The sequence below is a fragment of the Hyla sarda genome, chromosome 1 (assembly GCF_029499605.1).
Source record: "Hyla sarda isolate aHylSar1 chromosome 1, aHylSar1.hap1, whole genome shotgun sequence".
NCBI classification, from domain to species: Eukaryota; Metazoa; Chordata; class Amphibia; order Anura; family Hylidae; genus Hyla; species Hyla sarda.
Window position 1 is genome coordinate 536,198,158 of NC_079189.1, and position 18,113 is coordinate 536,216,270.

An 18,113-nucleotide genomic window follows, 5' to 3' on the forward strand; every position below is an offset into this window, starting at 1 on the left:
AACTGCAAATAAATCTGTTGCATTGACTTTATGGGAATCGTGCACAAAAGAAGTGACGTGTCAATTATTTTTCTTCTTTTCCACATGCGCACTGTAGCTCCCATTGAAATCAGTGGGAGCCTTAGGGCTCCCCTCTTCTCTACACTGCCCATGTGACACCTTTAATCTTGGGGTAACTTCATATGTAAAAATGGTGTAAATATTTGAAGGGGTTATATAAGTTTATGAAACACAATGGCCCTCATTTACTATTCTAAACCCGACCTCTTTTGTCGGGTTTTTTTGTCGCATCTTTGTCTGCGCCATGTCGCAGACATCATGCGCCAGTCTGCGACACGATGCAACATTTTTTCCCGACGGACCCGATGTGGATTCTCCCAAACCCCAAAAAGGGGCGTAACCCGACATTTCTGAGCTTTCCCACGTATTTATAAAGGTTTCCAACCCAAATTTATTGAATTGTTGTGGATTTTTTCCCGACAGCTCAGAGGAGTTGGAAACCAAAACCAACAAAACCCACGTGCGACAAACAGGATGTGACATAATAATAAATATCAGGGGAAAAAAGCAATCGGGTAAGAAAGCAACATAGACTTACAACCCGATTTTCTTAGTAAAAGAGGGCCAATGGCCACTTTCTTACATGTCCTTTTTTTAATCCCTGAAAACCATTTTAGATACTTTATTAGGTAAAGTAGATGCTCTGTAAGGAATAGACCTAAAAATCCCATTACTCTAATGACTCCCATTACAGTTAGGCTAGGTTTCCACACAGGTGTTTTTCTGGTGTTTTTTGGATAACTGCCATGGGAGTTTTTGAGCCAAAGCCAGAAGGAAGGACTTACACTTCTCCTTCGTGCTGGATCCACTTCTGGCTTTGGCTCAAAAGCTGAAGTGGCAGTTTTCCAAAAGACATAAGAAAAAAACCTGTGTGGAAACCTAGCCACATTATGCTGCGGATCTGCCGCTGAAGGACCACTGTGTGGTGCCTTAACATGTGCCTGCTCGGAGTCGCAATGCACCGTTACGAGCACACACTGTGCAATGTGCGAATCGCCGTGCGCATGTGCAGTATACTGGCACATCATGGCAGCTCTTGGCCTAGCTCATAGAGCAGGGGGAGCGGCTGCGATGTCTGTGAACCTTCTACAAATGTGAACATACCCTTAGGCATCAATAAACTTCTAATAAAAGGTGTTGTGCAGTACATCTGTCTTTTGGCTCCTCTGACATTGGATGTGGAGAGACGCTGCTGCACACTGGGTGGGCCACTGCTGAGGCAACCATGTGATACCCAGCAGGTATCATTGGGGCTGTCACTTCCCTCACCAATGCTAATGGGCACTATGTATACATCTGTGTTGAAAGTTATGACATATGTCATATTACATTGTTATTTTCCCCTAAAAGTTATACTGCTACAAAAGAATATTTCCGTAATAAGGTGTCAAAATGAGGCACAGGATCTTCGTGTGTCAACATATAGGCTACATACACATAATGTTGCCACGTGCATGATGCCTATCTCTGTAAATTTGTTCTTCCTATCTCTACTAGGTGCTAATATCACACGTAAATGTTTACACCATGTCCTTCCACACTTTTTTAAATGAGCCTATGAATGTTAAAGTAAGTGACTGATACAATCTGCACGTCACAGGTCAAAATCCAGACATTAAAGGGGTATTCCAGGAATTGTTTTTATTTGACTATGCTACAGGGGGTGTAAAGTTAGTGTAGTTCATAATATAGTGTCTGTACTTGTGTGTTACGGTTTTCTCACAATTCTTATGTGATTTTAACCTCAATATTTATTTTTACCAGCATACAAAATGACTGTTGTCTCTGATTTTTTCCAGGTTGCAATGCGGCCGAGACCTGACTCACTAGTCAGCTGATTACAGGGAGCCTGTCTTCTTCAATGATCACTTGGTGGGAGAGAGATCAATCTGCAACTAATGCAACAGCTGTAGGCACCCTGATAACCACAGGTCTTTTGAATGGATGCAGCTCTTTTATGTTTCAATGGGTGGGGTGGCTGATGTGTGGGAGGGAGGAAAATGGAAATATGGGATTTGTAGGCAAAAGAAGAAAACTAAAACAGGAAATACCAGTTCACAAAAAGCTAGCCACAGTGTTATGGTAATCTCATGACATAGCCATTTAGCCCCAAGACAAGCACAGATCCTTACTAAGCATGTCCATTACTGTCTGCTAGGTAGGTACTAAAATCACCTCATGGTGGATTAACCCTTTCACTCTAATTTCCCTCTGTTTTCACTACCATATACATATTTCAGGCCAGGGAGAAATATTTTAACAATAGGCTGCAACATAACAAAATGTGAAAAATGCAAAAGGTCTGAAAACCTTCTGAAAGCATTGTACATGTATAATAAACAGCTCTTGCTTTACAAAAAAATAAAAAATAAATTACATTTTGAAGACAACCCTAGTATGTTTTACTCTAAGTACTTCTTCATTGACACACTAATAAAAGAGGAACACGCTACCATCCACAGTGAAAAGTCTTTACATAATCCACTTACGAGCTATTATTTCTTTGGATGGAGCTGGTTCTTGCTTGGATCTGATTACTTGCAATGATCATGTGATCAGTTCTGCAGATTCCTTTACAGGCTATGGCTATGTGATCACAAGCCCAGCTGTCTCTCATATATTAAAGTGAGGGGATTGTAAGAGGAGTCTTAATTTTCACGTTTATAAGAGATTAGCAACAAGAAAAAGGATTTGAGGTTCCTTAGTGCTGTCTCTTTTCATAATGACATACATTCAATCGGTAGAACTGAATTACTCCTAGTGCTCTTTCATACAAAATGGACCTGCAGACTTTTTCTATACCATCTTATATAATGTAAAGTCAAGGAGTAAACATCTCAAAGCCAACAAACAGGCTTTCAGAAAATGTTTACAGATTCCCGTCCCGATATAGTAAATCCTAATATTGTACAGTATATGGTCGGGGAACCAGTATGTTAAACCTGGTAGCCAACCTGGTATCAGCGTTAACAGCCAGAGTCGTAGTGTGTTAAATAGATATGCTCACGCACCAAGTCTGACTGTTAACTCTGTTATATCTGTAGGTAAGGACATGAATAACATGAGCTGCAATACATACAGATGTAACAGAGTGAAGAGTCAGGCTATGTTCACACAATGGAATTTCTGTGCAGAATTCCACAGAAGATTTCTGCATGGACATTCAGCGGCAAAGTTTTAATTAATTTTTATTAAATTCTGCTGCACTGTTCACATGGCAGAATTTCAGATTCTGACGTGTGCAGAAAGAATAGTTATGTCTATTTAGTGTGGTCCTAGCACCAGCGATGTTCTGGTGGCACCCTGCTGTTGGTGGAATGGTCACACTGAAATTTTCTGTGCGGAAATTCCACCTTCTGAAAATAGTCTAAGAGTCATAGTGTGTTAAAGGGGTACTCTGCCCCTAGACATCTTATCCTATCCTTTGGAAAAGATGTCTGATCGCAGGGGCCTGCCCGCCGGGGCAACTGGCGTTCTGAACATTATATCAGAACACTGAGTTCAGGCGGCTGTGGTAGTGACGATTCATTCATGTCTATGGGAGGGGGCACTGGATAGGGGATATGTCTAGGGGTGGAATTTGCTACTGCCTACCTAATGTGGGGGAACATCTAATGCCTAACCTAATTATGGGGGAACAATTGATGCCTAACCTAATTGTGGGGAAACATCTGCTGCCTAACCTAATTGTGGGGGAACATCTGCTGCCTAACCTAATTGTGGGGGAACATCTGATGCCTAACCTAATTGTGGGGGAACATTTGATGCCTAACCTAATTGTGGGGAAACATCTGCGGCCTAACATAATTGTGGGGGAACATCTGCTGCCTAACCTAATTGTGGGGGAACATCTGCTGCCTAATGTAATTGTGGGGGAACAGCTGCTGCCTAACCTAATTGTGGGGGAACAACTATGCCTAAACTAATTGTGGGGAAACAACTGCTGCCTAACCTAAGTGTGGGGGGACATCTGCTGCCTTACCTAATTGTTGGGGAACATCTGCTGCCTAACCTAATTGTGAGGGAACATCTGCTGCCTAACCTAATTGTGGGGGAACATCTGCTGCCTAACCTTATTGTGGGTAAACACCAGCTGCCTAACCTAATTGTAGGGGGAACATCTACTGCCTAACCTAATTGTGGGGGAATATCTGCTGCCTAACCTAATTGTGGGGGAACATCTGCTTCCTAGCCTAATAGTGGGGGGAACATCTGCTTCCTAGCCCCCTCCCATTGTATGTGTGCTGAGTTCACACTGGAGGCGACTGGGGAGCAGTCTGCAAGTTGGACCTTAGGCTGCAGTATATCTGGTTCCTGGTTCTATGCATCTGGCCAGGCAAAAAAGGTTAGTGGTTAGGTCCCGCATCACATGAGAAACCTTGGCATGGTGTGCGGGCTCAGGTATGTCCTTCATATAAGGATATACTGGCTAATGTCTCATTTTTACATCAGTTTTGAGTATTAGCTAATGTCATTGTATATATTTACCACAGGATTGAAACCCCACTTTTGTCCATAGGTGCGGGTCCTCTACTCCATTGTATGAGTGCACAATTGCACTTGGGGTTGAGCACCTGTTATCACCTTGAGACTACGTTGTTTTGTTTTTCTGTTTAAAGTTAGTCCTGTTGTTCGCATCCATATACACGTTTATCAGGTGTCAGGATGTGATTGTGGTACCTGTGACCGTCTGCAGGCATTCTCCATTGTATGCAATTTTTGCTGGGGACATCGCCCTTAGCAACTGTTGACAAGTGCAGGGCCTCCACCCCAGCGAAGGTGCACAATTGCACTTGGGGTTGAGTTTCCTGCTATAGCCATGTCCATGCAAATATAAGCCGGCAAGGGTCTTTTAAGGCTTATACCAATGCACCCTTTTATCTTATTGGGTAGCGTTGGGGGTTTCACCTGTGAGGCCTGTTATATCTAGACCAGCAAGGGTGGGGCTTGTAACCTGTCTCCCCCCTCCCATTGTATGTGTGCTGAGTTCACACTGGAGGCGACTGGGGAGCAGTCTGCAAGTTGGACCTTAGGCTGCTGTATATCTGGTTCCTGGTTCTATGCATCTGGCCAGGCAAAAAAGGTTAGTGGTTAGGTCCCGCATCACATGAGAAACCTTTGCGTGGTGTGCGGGCTCAGGTATGTCCTTCATATAAGGATATACTGGCTAATGTCTCATTTTTACATCAGTTTTGAGTATTAGCAAATGTCATTGTATATATTTACCACAGGATTGAAACCCCACTTTTGTCCATAGGTGCGGGTCCTCTACCCCATTGTATGAGTGCACAATTGCACTTGGGGTTGAGCACCTGTTATCACCTTGAGACTACGTTGTTTTGTTTTTCTAATAGTGGGGGAACATCTGCTGCCTAACATAATTGTGGGGGAACATCTAATGCCTAACCTAATTGTGGGAAAACAACTGATACCTAACCTTATTAAGGGGGGAACATCTGCTGCCTAACCTAATTGTGGGGGAACATCTGCTGCCTAACCTAATTGTGGGGAAACATCAGCTGCCTAACCTAATTATGGGGGAACATCAGCTGCCTAACCTAATTGTAGGGGGAACATCTGCTGCCTAACCTAATTGTGGGGGAATATCTGCTGCCTAACCTAATTGTGGGGAAACATCTGCTGCCTAACCTATTGTGGGGGACATCTGCTGCCTAACCAATGCGAGAAACTTCTGCTGCCACGTTAATGTGGGGGACTTCTGCTGCCTAGCCAATGTGGGGGACTTCTGCTGCCTAGCTAATGTGGGGGACTTCTGATGCCTAGCTAATGTGGGGGGACTTCCGATGCCTAGCTAATGTGGGGGGACTTCCGATGCCTAGCTAATGTGGGAGACTATGTATTACGTTCCTGCCTAGCTAATATGGGGACTAACTACGAAGCTAATAGGGGGGGCTACCTACTATGTACATAGCTTATATGGGGGTTTTCATACAGTGGTCAGCTATCTAGGGAATTTACCTACAGGGGGCATGAATACCTGGGAACATGACCTACTAGGGGCCACTACCTACTGGGGCATTACGTACATGGGGTACTACCTACCCTGGGCGACACTACCTACCTCGCGTCATTATGTACCTGTAAGTTCCGTAAGCAACACCTTATGTTTTGTCTGTCAACACAATATATTCCGAGACTAGACAATGGGTCCGTCCCTGTCTCCATGAAATGTGGTGTCTAACATATTTGTAAATCGCTATCTTTACCAAAAATGAATCCTTTTCCCAGAAACTCTTCTGTCCACTGACTGTTGCTATTGGAATTTCAGCTCTAGCAGAGAGACCAAGAAACATAGGAAGTGGGGTAGGGCTTAGATAATGTTATACAGGGTAGAGGGCCTGGAAGAGTACATGCAGCATCAGCCTTTGTACGTCCTCCAGAGGGCCAACACTGTTCTTCAAAAGTAAATCAAGGCTTCCCTCTTACCTCTGACCAGCAATAAAATTCTGGGCCAATGTTCCTTATGTAAATACTCACATTGTTACTATGCACATAGAGCTGCCACCTGAAGGAGATCCCCTCTTCCCCTCCCCCCAATAACAATCATTATTTCCAGTTCACTGCTTAGACCAGAGCTGCTATTGTGATAAAATATATAATTATTAATGTAAATACCATGTTTGAAATGTGCTATATGGGCAGATAAGAAAGAAACACCTCCCACCACCATATGTCATCTGGTCTTTCCCCTTGGAGAAATAGCTGTGCACCATGTAGGGGACTTTCAGGAGTTAACCATATACTATAATTCCAATATATCGGAAATAGAGGGGCACAGCAACAAAATGAAAACAGGGCACCTAAGACTACATTTTTTTCTCTTTCATGTTCTTTATTTAATAGCATATGACTCATTTTAGTCTGTACAAAGGTTATACAGCTTAACTGTGTGGCTAATTTCTCCCAAATCTTTTATCTTTTTTATTAGCTTAATGTTTGTGTTCTTTTTTGTTTACGCTTGGCCAAACCAATTTTCACCTCTATCATTGAGTAATTTCGTATTTAGTTTGGACAAAAATACAGCCGGTCATGTAAAGTTTATTTGAAGCTAAATAAATGCAATTTATTTGCAAAGAAAAAAAACCCCACAAAATATTAGCCAATACTTTATCACACATGCTATAACTAAAGCATCAAGGTAGGGAATTTTACATGGGTACAAGGTGAAAGAGTGACCAGGCGCATTGGAAATTTTATACAGAAATGGAAGTTTGCAACATCTGGAAAAGTTTGTCAGATCCTATCACTTTGGGACAGGTACTACTTTTCTGCAGTTACATAGAAGAGCAAGCATGGCAAGGTAGAGGCAGTGGTCATACGCTAGGGCCTGTGGGCACTGGTGTAGCGGCTGTGTTGATTGCCACCCAGTGGTACAGCTTGTTAAGTTAGGGACTCGCTCTATTCAGGTGGCTTTGATGTGGCGAGAGGACTTGCACATTTTGATCAAAATATACACTAAGGACCTGATGTGGCATGACCCAGAGCCAGGGGCTAGGACAGGTAGTAGTGAGCCTGCTCAACCACTGGGCCATTTCTGCTGTGGGCACTGGTGTACTAGCGGTGTTGATCTCTGCCCAGCGCTACATCATGTTAAATTAGAGACTCGCTCTATTCAGGTGGCTGCGACATGGAGAGTGGGCTCGCACATTTTGATCAAAACATACCCTAAGGACCTCGTGTTAGTTTTAGAAACAAAGTATCATTGTACAAGATGAGGACATGCGGCCTTCTTTTTCTATATTTGAGATATTCAAATAATATGCAATCCCTTTATGACATGGAAAAAAGCTCTGTAAGGCTGGGTTCACATCACGTTTTGTCCCCCAATGAGCCGACCGGAGTGAAACGTTCGGTCGGCTCATTTTTGCGCCGTATGCGCTTTTTCCCCGGACTTAAAACTGTGGTCGACCACGGTTTTAGGTCCGGTTGTAAAAGCGCATACGGTGCAAAAATGAGCCGCCCAGACCAAACAATTCACTCCGGTCGGCTCATTGAAATGAATTACTTACGGGAGCGCATACGAAGGCATATTGGAGCGCAAGTTTTTAGCTCCCCCTTCCGTATGCGCTCCCGTATGGGACAAAACGTGATGTGAACCAGCCTAACTCCTAATCCACCATCCTCCCTTTCATACAGCATGTAATAATAAAACACTTTTATTACTGTTATATATGAAACTGACCCTTGTGACTATCTGATTTACAGGAATTAGATTGCCTATGCACAAGGACTAATGTGAAGGATGGGTTCCCCACACACCTCTACAGAAAAATGTATGTGGTGTTCCAGTGTTCCCTCATCATCACACCTAGAGGCTAACACATATATTTACTTTTTTTTTTTTTTTTTTTTAAAGATAACATGCTTATAATATCCCCTATCCTTGGATAACCCATAAAATAAGATACTTAACTGTTTCCCATTTATTAATAATTTTCAGACTAAATGGCCAATGAGGTAACATTTACAACACAATTCTTATTACTGTATCCTCTTAAAATATTGAAAGTCGCTTCAAATATACTAACAATAAGAATTATTTCAGATCACAGAGGAAATCGTGTTGCAGAAACTAAGTCTATTCTACTAAAACGCTCTACAAAAAAGTTAATGGATTTACCAGAGCAAGTAATGCTATTTTTTCATAGAATGCCATCTGTAGGACTAACATTGTGTGCCAAGTCATTCCTTAAAGAGGAACTGAGATCAGCATCATCTGCACAAACCTGGTGCAGCCTAATAGGGTGGGTGGCGCTCATGACACCCATCTTTACCTTTTTATTTTCTGTGCCTTCGTTCCTAAGATATGGATGATATATATATATATATGTAAGTTATTTGATTTGTACATGTGTTCCCTAGCTCCGAGGTACCCTGGTAAAACTGTCCCGCTTGTTTCTTGTAGAACCTGCTTCTTAATATTGTTTTTCCTTCCCCTAAACACATAGGCCAATCTGTCAAAACTATTAAAATATAACATTATTGATCCCACACGTGAATGCAATAAATGAAAAAAAAATAAAATCTGAGGAGCTGTGAACTCAAGATAACACATAATTTCACCGCACAGGAAATGGTGTAAAAAAAGAACACACCCCTAAATGTTCAAAATTGCATTTTTTTTATTTCACTTTCACCTCACAAATATTTTTGTTTCGGTTTTGCTGAATATTCGGTAGGAGTCAGTATAAAGTACAATTGGTCCCACAAAAAACAAGCCCTCATATAGACCTGCAGATGGGAAAATAAAAGAATTACAACTATCTCTTCTCGCTCTTTTGGCTAAGATCAAGTGTAAAAAAATTACAGCTACTCAAAGGAGAGGATGAAAAAATAAAAATGTAGAAATAAAAAGGGCTGTCTTTTCAGGAGTCAAGCAAGACTTGTAAGGATGCTACCTCCAAAAGGTGACATCAGAGAGAGCTACTTTACTTATCTTGTTTATCCCAAAACTTCAATTAATATAATGGATGATTTTCTGATGACATCTTCCTATTAAAGGGGTACTCCACTGCCCCAGCATTCGGAACATTTTGTTCCAAACACTGAGTGTGGGCTGTGGGGATTGTGACGTCACGGCCACATCCCTCTATTAAAGTCTATGGGAAGGGGCGTGACAGCCACCACGCCCCCTCCCATAGACTTGCATTGAGGGGGTGTGGTGTTACGTCCCGGGGGGACATGGCCATGACTTCACGATCCTTGCAGCCTGCCCCCAGCATTGGGAACGAAATGTTCCGAATGCTGGGGCAGTGGCGTACCCCTTAAAGCTAATAGTTAATACCCTGCTTTCCACAGATGCTCTCTCCACAACAATGGCTGAGAATGTGCACGGCACTTCCTCCCTGGCTCATAATGCTGCATGCCCATAGGGACCTTCATGTAATCATCTACTGACTAAGTATGAGGGATGTTATTGGACTGACCAAGGTCAAGACGGTACAAATGTTCTGCCAGACACCTTTATAATATACATTTATTATTTTTGCTTTGCATTTTACAGCTTTACAACTTACATTGTGTACCAAAAATGTTGGGAATAGGATTAACAATGTATGAAGGAAGCAGCAAACCTTGGATGTTGTAACACAATGTGATGAATCCCAACTAACTAAGACCCACATATTAGTCAGCATAGAAGTCCTTGCGTTATGTTTTGTAAAGAAAAAAACTCATTATGTGCAATATTCATTCATTTTCTTTATTAATAATAATAATAATAATAATAATAATAATAATATCTGCCACTGTTTTTAGCCGGCTCCATATTTTTCAACAAGTTGTTTGCCCTGTTTTCATCCTTGCCTTTGAATAGCTGTAATTTTTTTACACTTGATCTTAGCCAAAAGGGTGAGAAGAGATAGCTGTAATTCTTTTATTTTTCCATCTCCAGGCCTATTGGAGGGCTTGTTTTTTGTGGTACCAATTGTACTTTACCGAATATTCAGAAAATGCTAAACAAAAATATTTGTGAGATGAGAGTGAAATAAAAAATGCAATTTTGAACATTTAAGAGGGATTGCTCTTTTTTTACACCATTATACTTATGAATATATATATATATATATATATATATATATATATACGTGTGTGTGTGTGTGCGTGTGTATATATGTGTGTGCGTGTATAAGTGTGTGTATGTATGCTTTGCTATAAATGGATTAAAATTACTACAAAGGAAAAGTCTGTAATTTGCAGTTCCACAAGTAGGTAACACAAATTTATTATACAGTAGACTCTCCCTTATTTGGAAAAAGGCTCAAAATTCTTCCTAAAAGACTGAATAATGTGTCCTGTACTCACTCTAGAGAGTGTAATTACCTATAAAACACAATAAAAAGCAATATTACAGTAGAATCTCACAGTGCTGTTTAATCTGCCCTTATCCCCCTGTATCCTTTCATCCCCCCTTTATACCCTGTGCCATCTTATTCCCCCATGCATTGTGCTAAATTATCCCCCCTTACCCCCTGTGCCACATCATTTCCCCTTGATCCCCCTGTGCGATTTCATTCTCCCTTCATTAACCTCTGTGTAAATTCATCACCCCCCTCTTTATGAAGTGGCACAGGGCGATAAAGGGAAAATTAAATGGCACAGGGGGTGGTAAAGAGGGGGTGATGAATTTGCACAGAGGGTAATAAAGGGGGAATTATATAGCATGGGGGGATCAAGAGGAAATGATGTGACACAGGGGGTAATAAAGGGGGGGATGATTTGGCACAGAGGAATAAAGTGGCACAGTGAGGATCAGGGAACGAGGGGGGGGGGGGGGTGAATGATGTGGCCGGCAAACGTACAGAAGCAGGAGACCACTGTTTAAACATCGGTCTTCTGCTTCTGTGCTGGGGCTTCTGCAGGGGGGTGCAGAGGGGACCTGGGCCCCTTACTGGGGTATTGGCTGTACCCCCTGACGATGGCCCAGGGGGTACAGCCAATACCCCAGTAAGGGTAGGGCCGGCACATAAGCCTCATTGTACCCTATAGGGAGTGTTTTTTCCCTTAATGGGAGTGTTTTGTCACCTAATGGGAGTGTCCGTGTCCGCTATAGGGAGTGTCCCCTATTCAGAGGGTGCAAATACATTACGTCTTATGGGAATTAAAAACTGTCCGCTATTGGTAGATGTCCTCTATTGGGAGGTGTTCGCTAAGAGAGATTTTACTGTAGTATATTTTAGCCATAGAAAACCTGGAAAACATTAGCTGCTGCACAACCTCTTTATTTCTCTTTATGAAGAGCTATACACTTACATGGATAAAGTTCCACCAAAGAAGGAAGCCCAATATACTGATACTGTAATACACCATTGATGATTCAGGGTTGTGGGTGTACAGTAGTGAAGTATTTATGATAAAACACAGCTTTCTTGACATTTAATGCATCTATTTTATTAGACCTTGGAGACTCATAGTTTAAAATAATGCTAACTTCTACCATACATCTTCTGATAATCTCTCCTCTTCTTAACCCTACTGCTGCCTGAAGAAATAAGGATCTTGTGTAACTGTGAGGGTAATGCATACACATCTATCTGCACAGTGTGTTCAGCTCAGCAGAAATGTCACTTGGAATAAGGATTAGTAATCCATATAAGGGACAAGTCCAAATTACATATGTCAGTCTTAGTGATGTATTGTGGGAGATTAGCTCCATAGAGCTATGCAAATAGGGCAAAATAGCAGTCAGAAAAAGGAACACAGAAGAAAGATTTAAACAGTGAGTCTTTTGTTTTGATTTTGCAGCAAAAAAAAATATAGCGCTAGCTATACATATACAGAAATTATCCCTATCTGCCATCCAGCAAAGTAGAAAACAAATGTGTTACTCACATAGGTCGCACTGTCCCCTTCAGTTTGCATACTGAGTTATGCCTAATTTCAAAGCCCAGTGACCAGCTGTCTTCAGCACCTGTGGTGATCTGGATCCACATAACCAGTCTGTAAATGTAGAGCACTGTGTGCAAAGTTACTTGCTGCAGTGCCGTACATTTAGGGGTTAATACCTGATAGTTATTAATCATGTCTTCTTACTATTGTGGCACAAAAGGATTGCCTGTCACAGTGGTGTAGCTTTAAGGGGTACTGAGGCAGCAGTCACCCCAGATCCTGATGCCTTAGATGGCTCTGTTACAGATTCAGTATGCGGTTGATCTGCCATATTTGCTGTCACAGACTGTACCAGAAGGAAACAGAAAATTGATTTTACCGTGTTTCCCCCGAAAATAAACCATACTACCCCGAAAGTAAGCCCTAGCAGGATTATCAGGGCAGGCATCAATATAAGCCCTACCCCGAAAATAAGACCTAGGCCAGGGGTAATCAACTGGTGGACCACGGTCCAGATCCGGACCGCGGCTGCCAGTAATGCCCACAGCCCCCCATCCTCCACACTGCTACAGCCCCCCATCCTCCACACTGCTACAGCCCCCCATCCTCCACACTGCTACAGCCCCCCATCCTCCCACAGCCCCCCCATCCTTCACACTCCTGCAGCCCCCCCTAAATAAATAAGCCCTACCCAGAAAATAAGCCCTAGTGTGTTTTTTGGGACTAAAATTAATATAAGACCCGGTCTTATTTTCGGAGAAACACGGGTAGTAAAAGTTGAGAAACTCCAAAGTCTGTCTATGTAAAAAGTATATAAAAGGACAGAGGAGGAAGCAGCTGACGCTTTGTAATCACAGTTTTTGTGATGAATTATGGTGGGACAACTTTAACCCCTTAAGGTCGCAGGGATTTTAAATTTTTGCACTTTGCGTTTTTTCCGCCTCACCTTCCAATAATTATACTGTTTAAATTTTTCCATTTACAGACCAATATAAGGCCTTGTTTTTTGTAGAAACTGTACTTTGTAATGACATTAAACATTTAACCACAAAATCTATGGCAAAAAAAAAAAAAAAAACAAAAAAAAAATATTTGTGGGGCGAAATTGAAAAAAAAAAAAAAAACAGCCATTTTGCTACTTTTTGGGGCTTCCGTTTCTATGCAGTGCACTTTTTGGTAAAAATGTAAGTAGCTTTATTATACTTTTTGACACTATACAAAAGGTTGTTTTTTCACTGGACAACTCCTTTAAGTTTTTTAAAGAGAAGTAATTCACAACTGATTCACACCAGTTGATTTGAAAACCCTTTTTTTCCCCCACCGGAGTACCCCTTTAAGGAAGTATAATACCTGATTATACTTTATAACTTCATGGAAACAATTACAGTTTACGGGAAACACATCTACATTTTCTTAGAAGAACATTACCATCACGGTAATGTTATGGAATGCTTCATACTGTGGAGTACTACAATGAATGACCAAAGGAACATTGGTCACATTGGTCATATGGAACATAACAGACACACACATAACTCTTAACAGAAATGATAGGTATTTCTGAGCATTAAAGGGAATCGGACACCTAACCACAGGCAGCATGAATCAGAGTGGGATTCCGAAACATTTTATTTTACTATGATTTAAACGTTTCAGAGAAATCATAGTTTTTTAAAAGCCAATGAAAAACAATCCTAAGAAATGCGACACCTTCAGTTATCTCTTTGATGGGAGCAGCACTTCCATGACAAGACATGACTGACCAAGAGTTCAGTATACATACGCTTCACCTATAGACATTCTTAATATAGGCCATGGTTAAAGGGGTACTACCGTGCTGACAACTTATCCCCTATCTAAAGGATAGAGGATAAGTTGCCTGATCGCGCGGGGTCCTGCCGCTGGGGACCCCCGCGATCTCGCACGCAGCACCTTACTGTCATCAGGCCCCGGAGCGAACATCGCTCCGGAGTGATGGCTGCCGATCACGGGGCCGGAGTATCGTGACGTTGCGGCTCCGCCCCCATGTGACTTCATGCTCCGCCCATCAATGTAAGTCTATGGCAGGGGGCGAGACAGCTGTCTCGCCCCCTGCCATAGACTTGCATCGAGGGGCGGAGCGTGATGTCACATGGGGGCGGAGCTGTGATGTCACGATCACCGGCCCCGTCATCAGACATGGAGCGGATGTTCGCTCCGGGGCCTAATGACAGCAGGGTGATGCGTGCGAGATCGCGGGGGTCCCCAGCGGCGGGACCCCGCACGATCAGGCAACTTATAAGATGTCAGCACGGTAGTACCCCTTTAATGCAGGACCAATAATAGGAGCTCATACAGTACACTTCAACGAATAGCATATCTGTACACTGTTAGTCATACATCTTACCTCCTGTTGTCTGGATTCTATACTTGCTTCCAGGGGACATGGAGGAAAGATTTTTGAAGAGCAAATTCAGAATCTACAGTTGAAAATAAAAAGTTGTAACATAAGATAATGGCACTTTATAATCTGTTTAAAAACAAGGGATACTACAAATAAATATGAGATACATTTTAATGAAAAGAGATAATATTAGAGATGAGCGAACTTACAGTAAATTCGATTCGTCACAAACTTCTCGGCTCGGGAGTTGATTACTTATCCTGCGTAAATTAGTTCAGCCTTCAGGTGCTCCGGTGGGCTGGAAAAGGTGGATACAGTCCTAGGAAAGAGTCTCCTAGGACTGTATCCACCTTTTCCAGCCCACTGGAGCACCTGAAAGCTGAACTAATTTATGCAGGAAAAGACATAAACTGCCGAGTCGAGAAGTTTGTGACGAATCGAATTTACTGTAAGTTCGCTCATCTCTAGATAATATCATAATAAAAAGTCGCTTCTATCTATAGGATAGACGATAGCAAGCTTATCGATGGGGGTCCAACTGCTGGGAAAAACCACCAATCTCTGGAATGGAGGATAATTAATCCCGAATTAATAGAAAATGCACATGCTCCACCATCAATCCATTCATGTTCTATGGCACTTCTTAAAGGGTACTCTTGTGGAAAACCTTTTTTTTAATCAACTGGTGCCAGAAAGTTAAACAGATTTGTAAATTCCTTCTATTAAAAAATCTAGTACTTATTAGCTGCTGAATACTACAGAGGAAATTCTTTCTTTTTGGAACACAGAGCTCTCTGCTGACATCATGAGCACAGTGCTCTCTGCTGACTTCTTTGTCCATTTTAGGAACTGTCCATAGCAGCATATGTTTGCTATGGGGATTTTCTCCTACTCAGAATTTCCTCTGTAGTATTCAGCAGCTAATAAGTAAAGGATTAAGATTTCTTAATAGAAGTAATTTACAAATCTGTTTAACTTTCTGGCACCAGTGGATTAAAAAAAAAAAAAAAAAGTTTTCCACCAGAGTACCCCTTTAACCCCTTAACCCCTTAAGGACTCAGCCCATTTTGGCCTTAAGGACTCAGACAATTTAATTTTTACGTTTTCATTTTTTCCTCCTCGCCTTCTAAAAATCATAACTCTTTTATATTTTCATCCACAGACTAGTATGAGGGCTTATTTTTTGCGTGACCAGTTGTCCTTTGTAATGACATCACTCATTATATCATAAAATGTATGGCGCAACCAAAAAACACTATTTTTGTGGGGAAATTAAAACGAAAAACGCAATTTTGCTAATTTTGGAAGGTTTTGTTTTCACGCCGTACAATTTCTGGTAAAAATGACATGTGTTCTTTATTCTGAGGGTCAATACGATTAAAATGATACCCATTATTATATACTTTTATATTATTGTTGCGCTTAAAAAAAATCACAAACTTTTTAACCAAATTAGTACGTTTATAATCCCTTTATTTTGATGACCTATAACTTTTTTATTTTTCCGTATAAGTGTCAGTATGGGGGCTCATTTTATGCGCCATGATCTGTACTTTTTTTTGATACCACATTTGTATATAAAAAACTTTTAATACATTTTTTATAATTTTTTTTTAATAAAATGTATTAAAAAAGTAGGAATTTTGGACTTTTTAAAATTTTTTTCGTTCACGCCGTTCACCGTACGGGATCATTAACATTTTATTTTAATAGTTCGGACATTTACGCACGCGGCGATACCAAATATGTCTATAAAAAATGTTTTTTACGCTTTTTGGGGGTAAAATAGGAAAAAACGGACGTTTTACTTTTTTATTGGGGGAGGGGATTTTTTTTTACACTTGAATAGTCCCCATAGGGGACTATTCATAGCAATACCATGATTGCTAATACTGATCTGTTCTATGTATAGGACATAGAACAGATCAGTATTATCGGTCATCTCCTGCTCTGGTCTGCTCGATCACAGACCAGAGCAGGAGACGCCGGGAGCCGCACGGAGGAAGGTGAGGGGACCTCCGTGCGGCGTTATGAATGATCGGATCCCCGCAGCAGCGCTGCGGGCGATCCGATCGTTCATTTTAATCGCGAACTCCCGCAGATGCCGGGATCTGTATTGATCCCGGCACCTGAGGGGTTAATGGCGGACGCCCGCGAGATCGCGGGCGTCGGCCATTGCCGGCGGGTCCCTGGCTGCGATTAGCAGCCGGGATCAGCCGCGCATGACACGGGCATCGCTCCGATGCCCGCGGTTATGCTTAGGACGTAAATGTACGTCCTGGTGCGTTAAGTACCACCTCACCAGGACGTACATTTACGTCCTGCGTCCTTAAGGGGTTAAGGACTCAGCCCATTTGGACCTTAAGGATTCAGACAGTTTTATTTTTACGTTTTCGTTTTTTCCTCCTCCCCTTCAAAAAATCATAAGTCTTATATTTTCATCCACAGACTAGTATGAGGGCTTGTTTTTTGCACGACCAGTTGTCCATTGTAATGCCATCACTCACTTTATCATAAAATGTATGGTGCAACCAAAAAAATACTATTTGTGTGGGGAAATTAAAAAGAAAACCACAATTTTCTTTTGTTTTCACGCCGTACAATTTATGGTAAAAATGACATGTGTATTTTATTCTCTGGGTCAATACGATTAAAATGATACCCATGATTATACACTTTTCTATTACTGCTGCGCTTAAAAAAAATCGCAAACTTTTTAACCAAATTAGTATGTTTAAAATCCCCCTAGTTTGAAGACCTATAACTTTTTCATTTTTCCGTATAAGCGGCGGTATGAGGGCTCATTTTTTGCGCTGTGATCTGTACTTTTTAATAATACCATATTTGCTTATACAAAACTTTTATTACATTTTTTATTAATTTTTTTGGAATAAAATGTTATAAAAAAGCAGCTATTTTGGACTTTTTTTTTTTAAGTTCACGCCGTTCACCGTATGGGATCATTTACATTTTATTTTAATAGTTCGGATATTTATGCACGCGGCAATACCAAATATGTATATAAAATACAATTTACGTTTTTATTGGGGGGAGGGGGTTTTTCAATTTTTTTTAACTTTATTCTTTTACTTTTTTTACTTTTATTTTTACACTTTAATAGTCCCCATAGGGGACAATTTAAAGCAATCACTCGATTGCTAATCCTGTTCAGTGCTATGTATAGGACATAGCACTAATCAGGGTTATCGGTCATCTTCTGCTCTGGTTTGCGGGAAGGCAGATCAGAGCAGAAGACTCCTGGAAGGCAGCGGAGCCAGGTGAGGGGACCTCCGTCTGCCGTGCAGGATGAACGGATCGCCGC

The 18,113-nt window shown here is 41.5% G+C and overlaps 1 protein-coding gene across 3 annotated transcripts in view; it reads right to left on the reverse strand.

Annotated features, from left to right (window-relative positions):
• GHR (growth hormone receptor) overlaps positions 1–18,113 on the reverse strand; it is a 397,172-nt gene that overhangs the window by 244,433 nt on the left and 134,626 nt on the right. For 2 of the 3 annotated variants that reach the window (XM_056540815.1, XM_056540805.1), the window contains one exon: positions 14,795–14,867. The exons of the other annotated variant lie outside the window; for it this stretch is intronic. The gene's annotated coding sequence lies outside the window, so the exon portion shown is untranslated. The remainder of the gene's footprint in view (positions 1–14,794; positions 14,868–18,113) is intronic. 3 annotated transcript variants of the gene reach the window in all.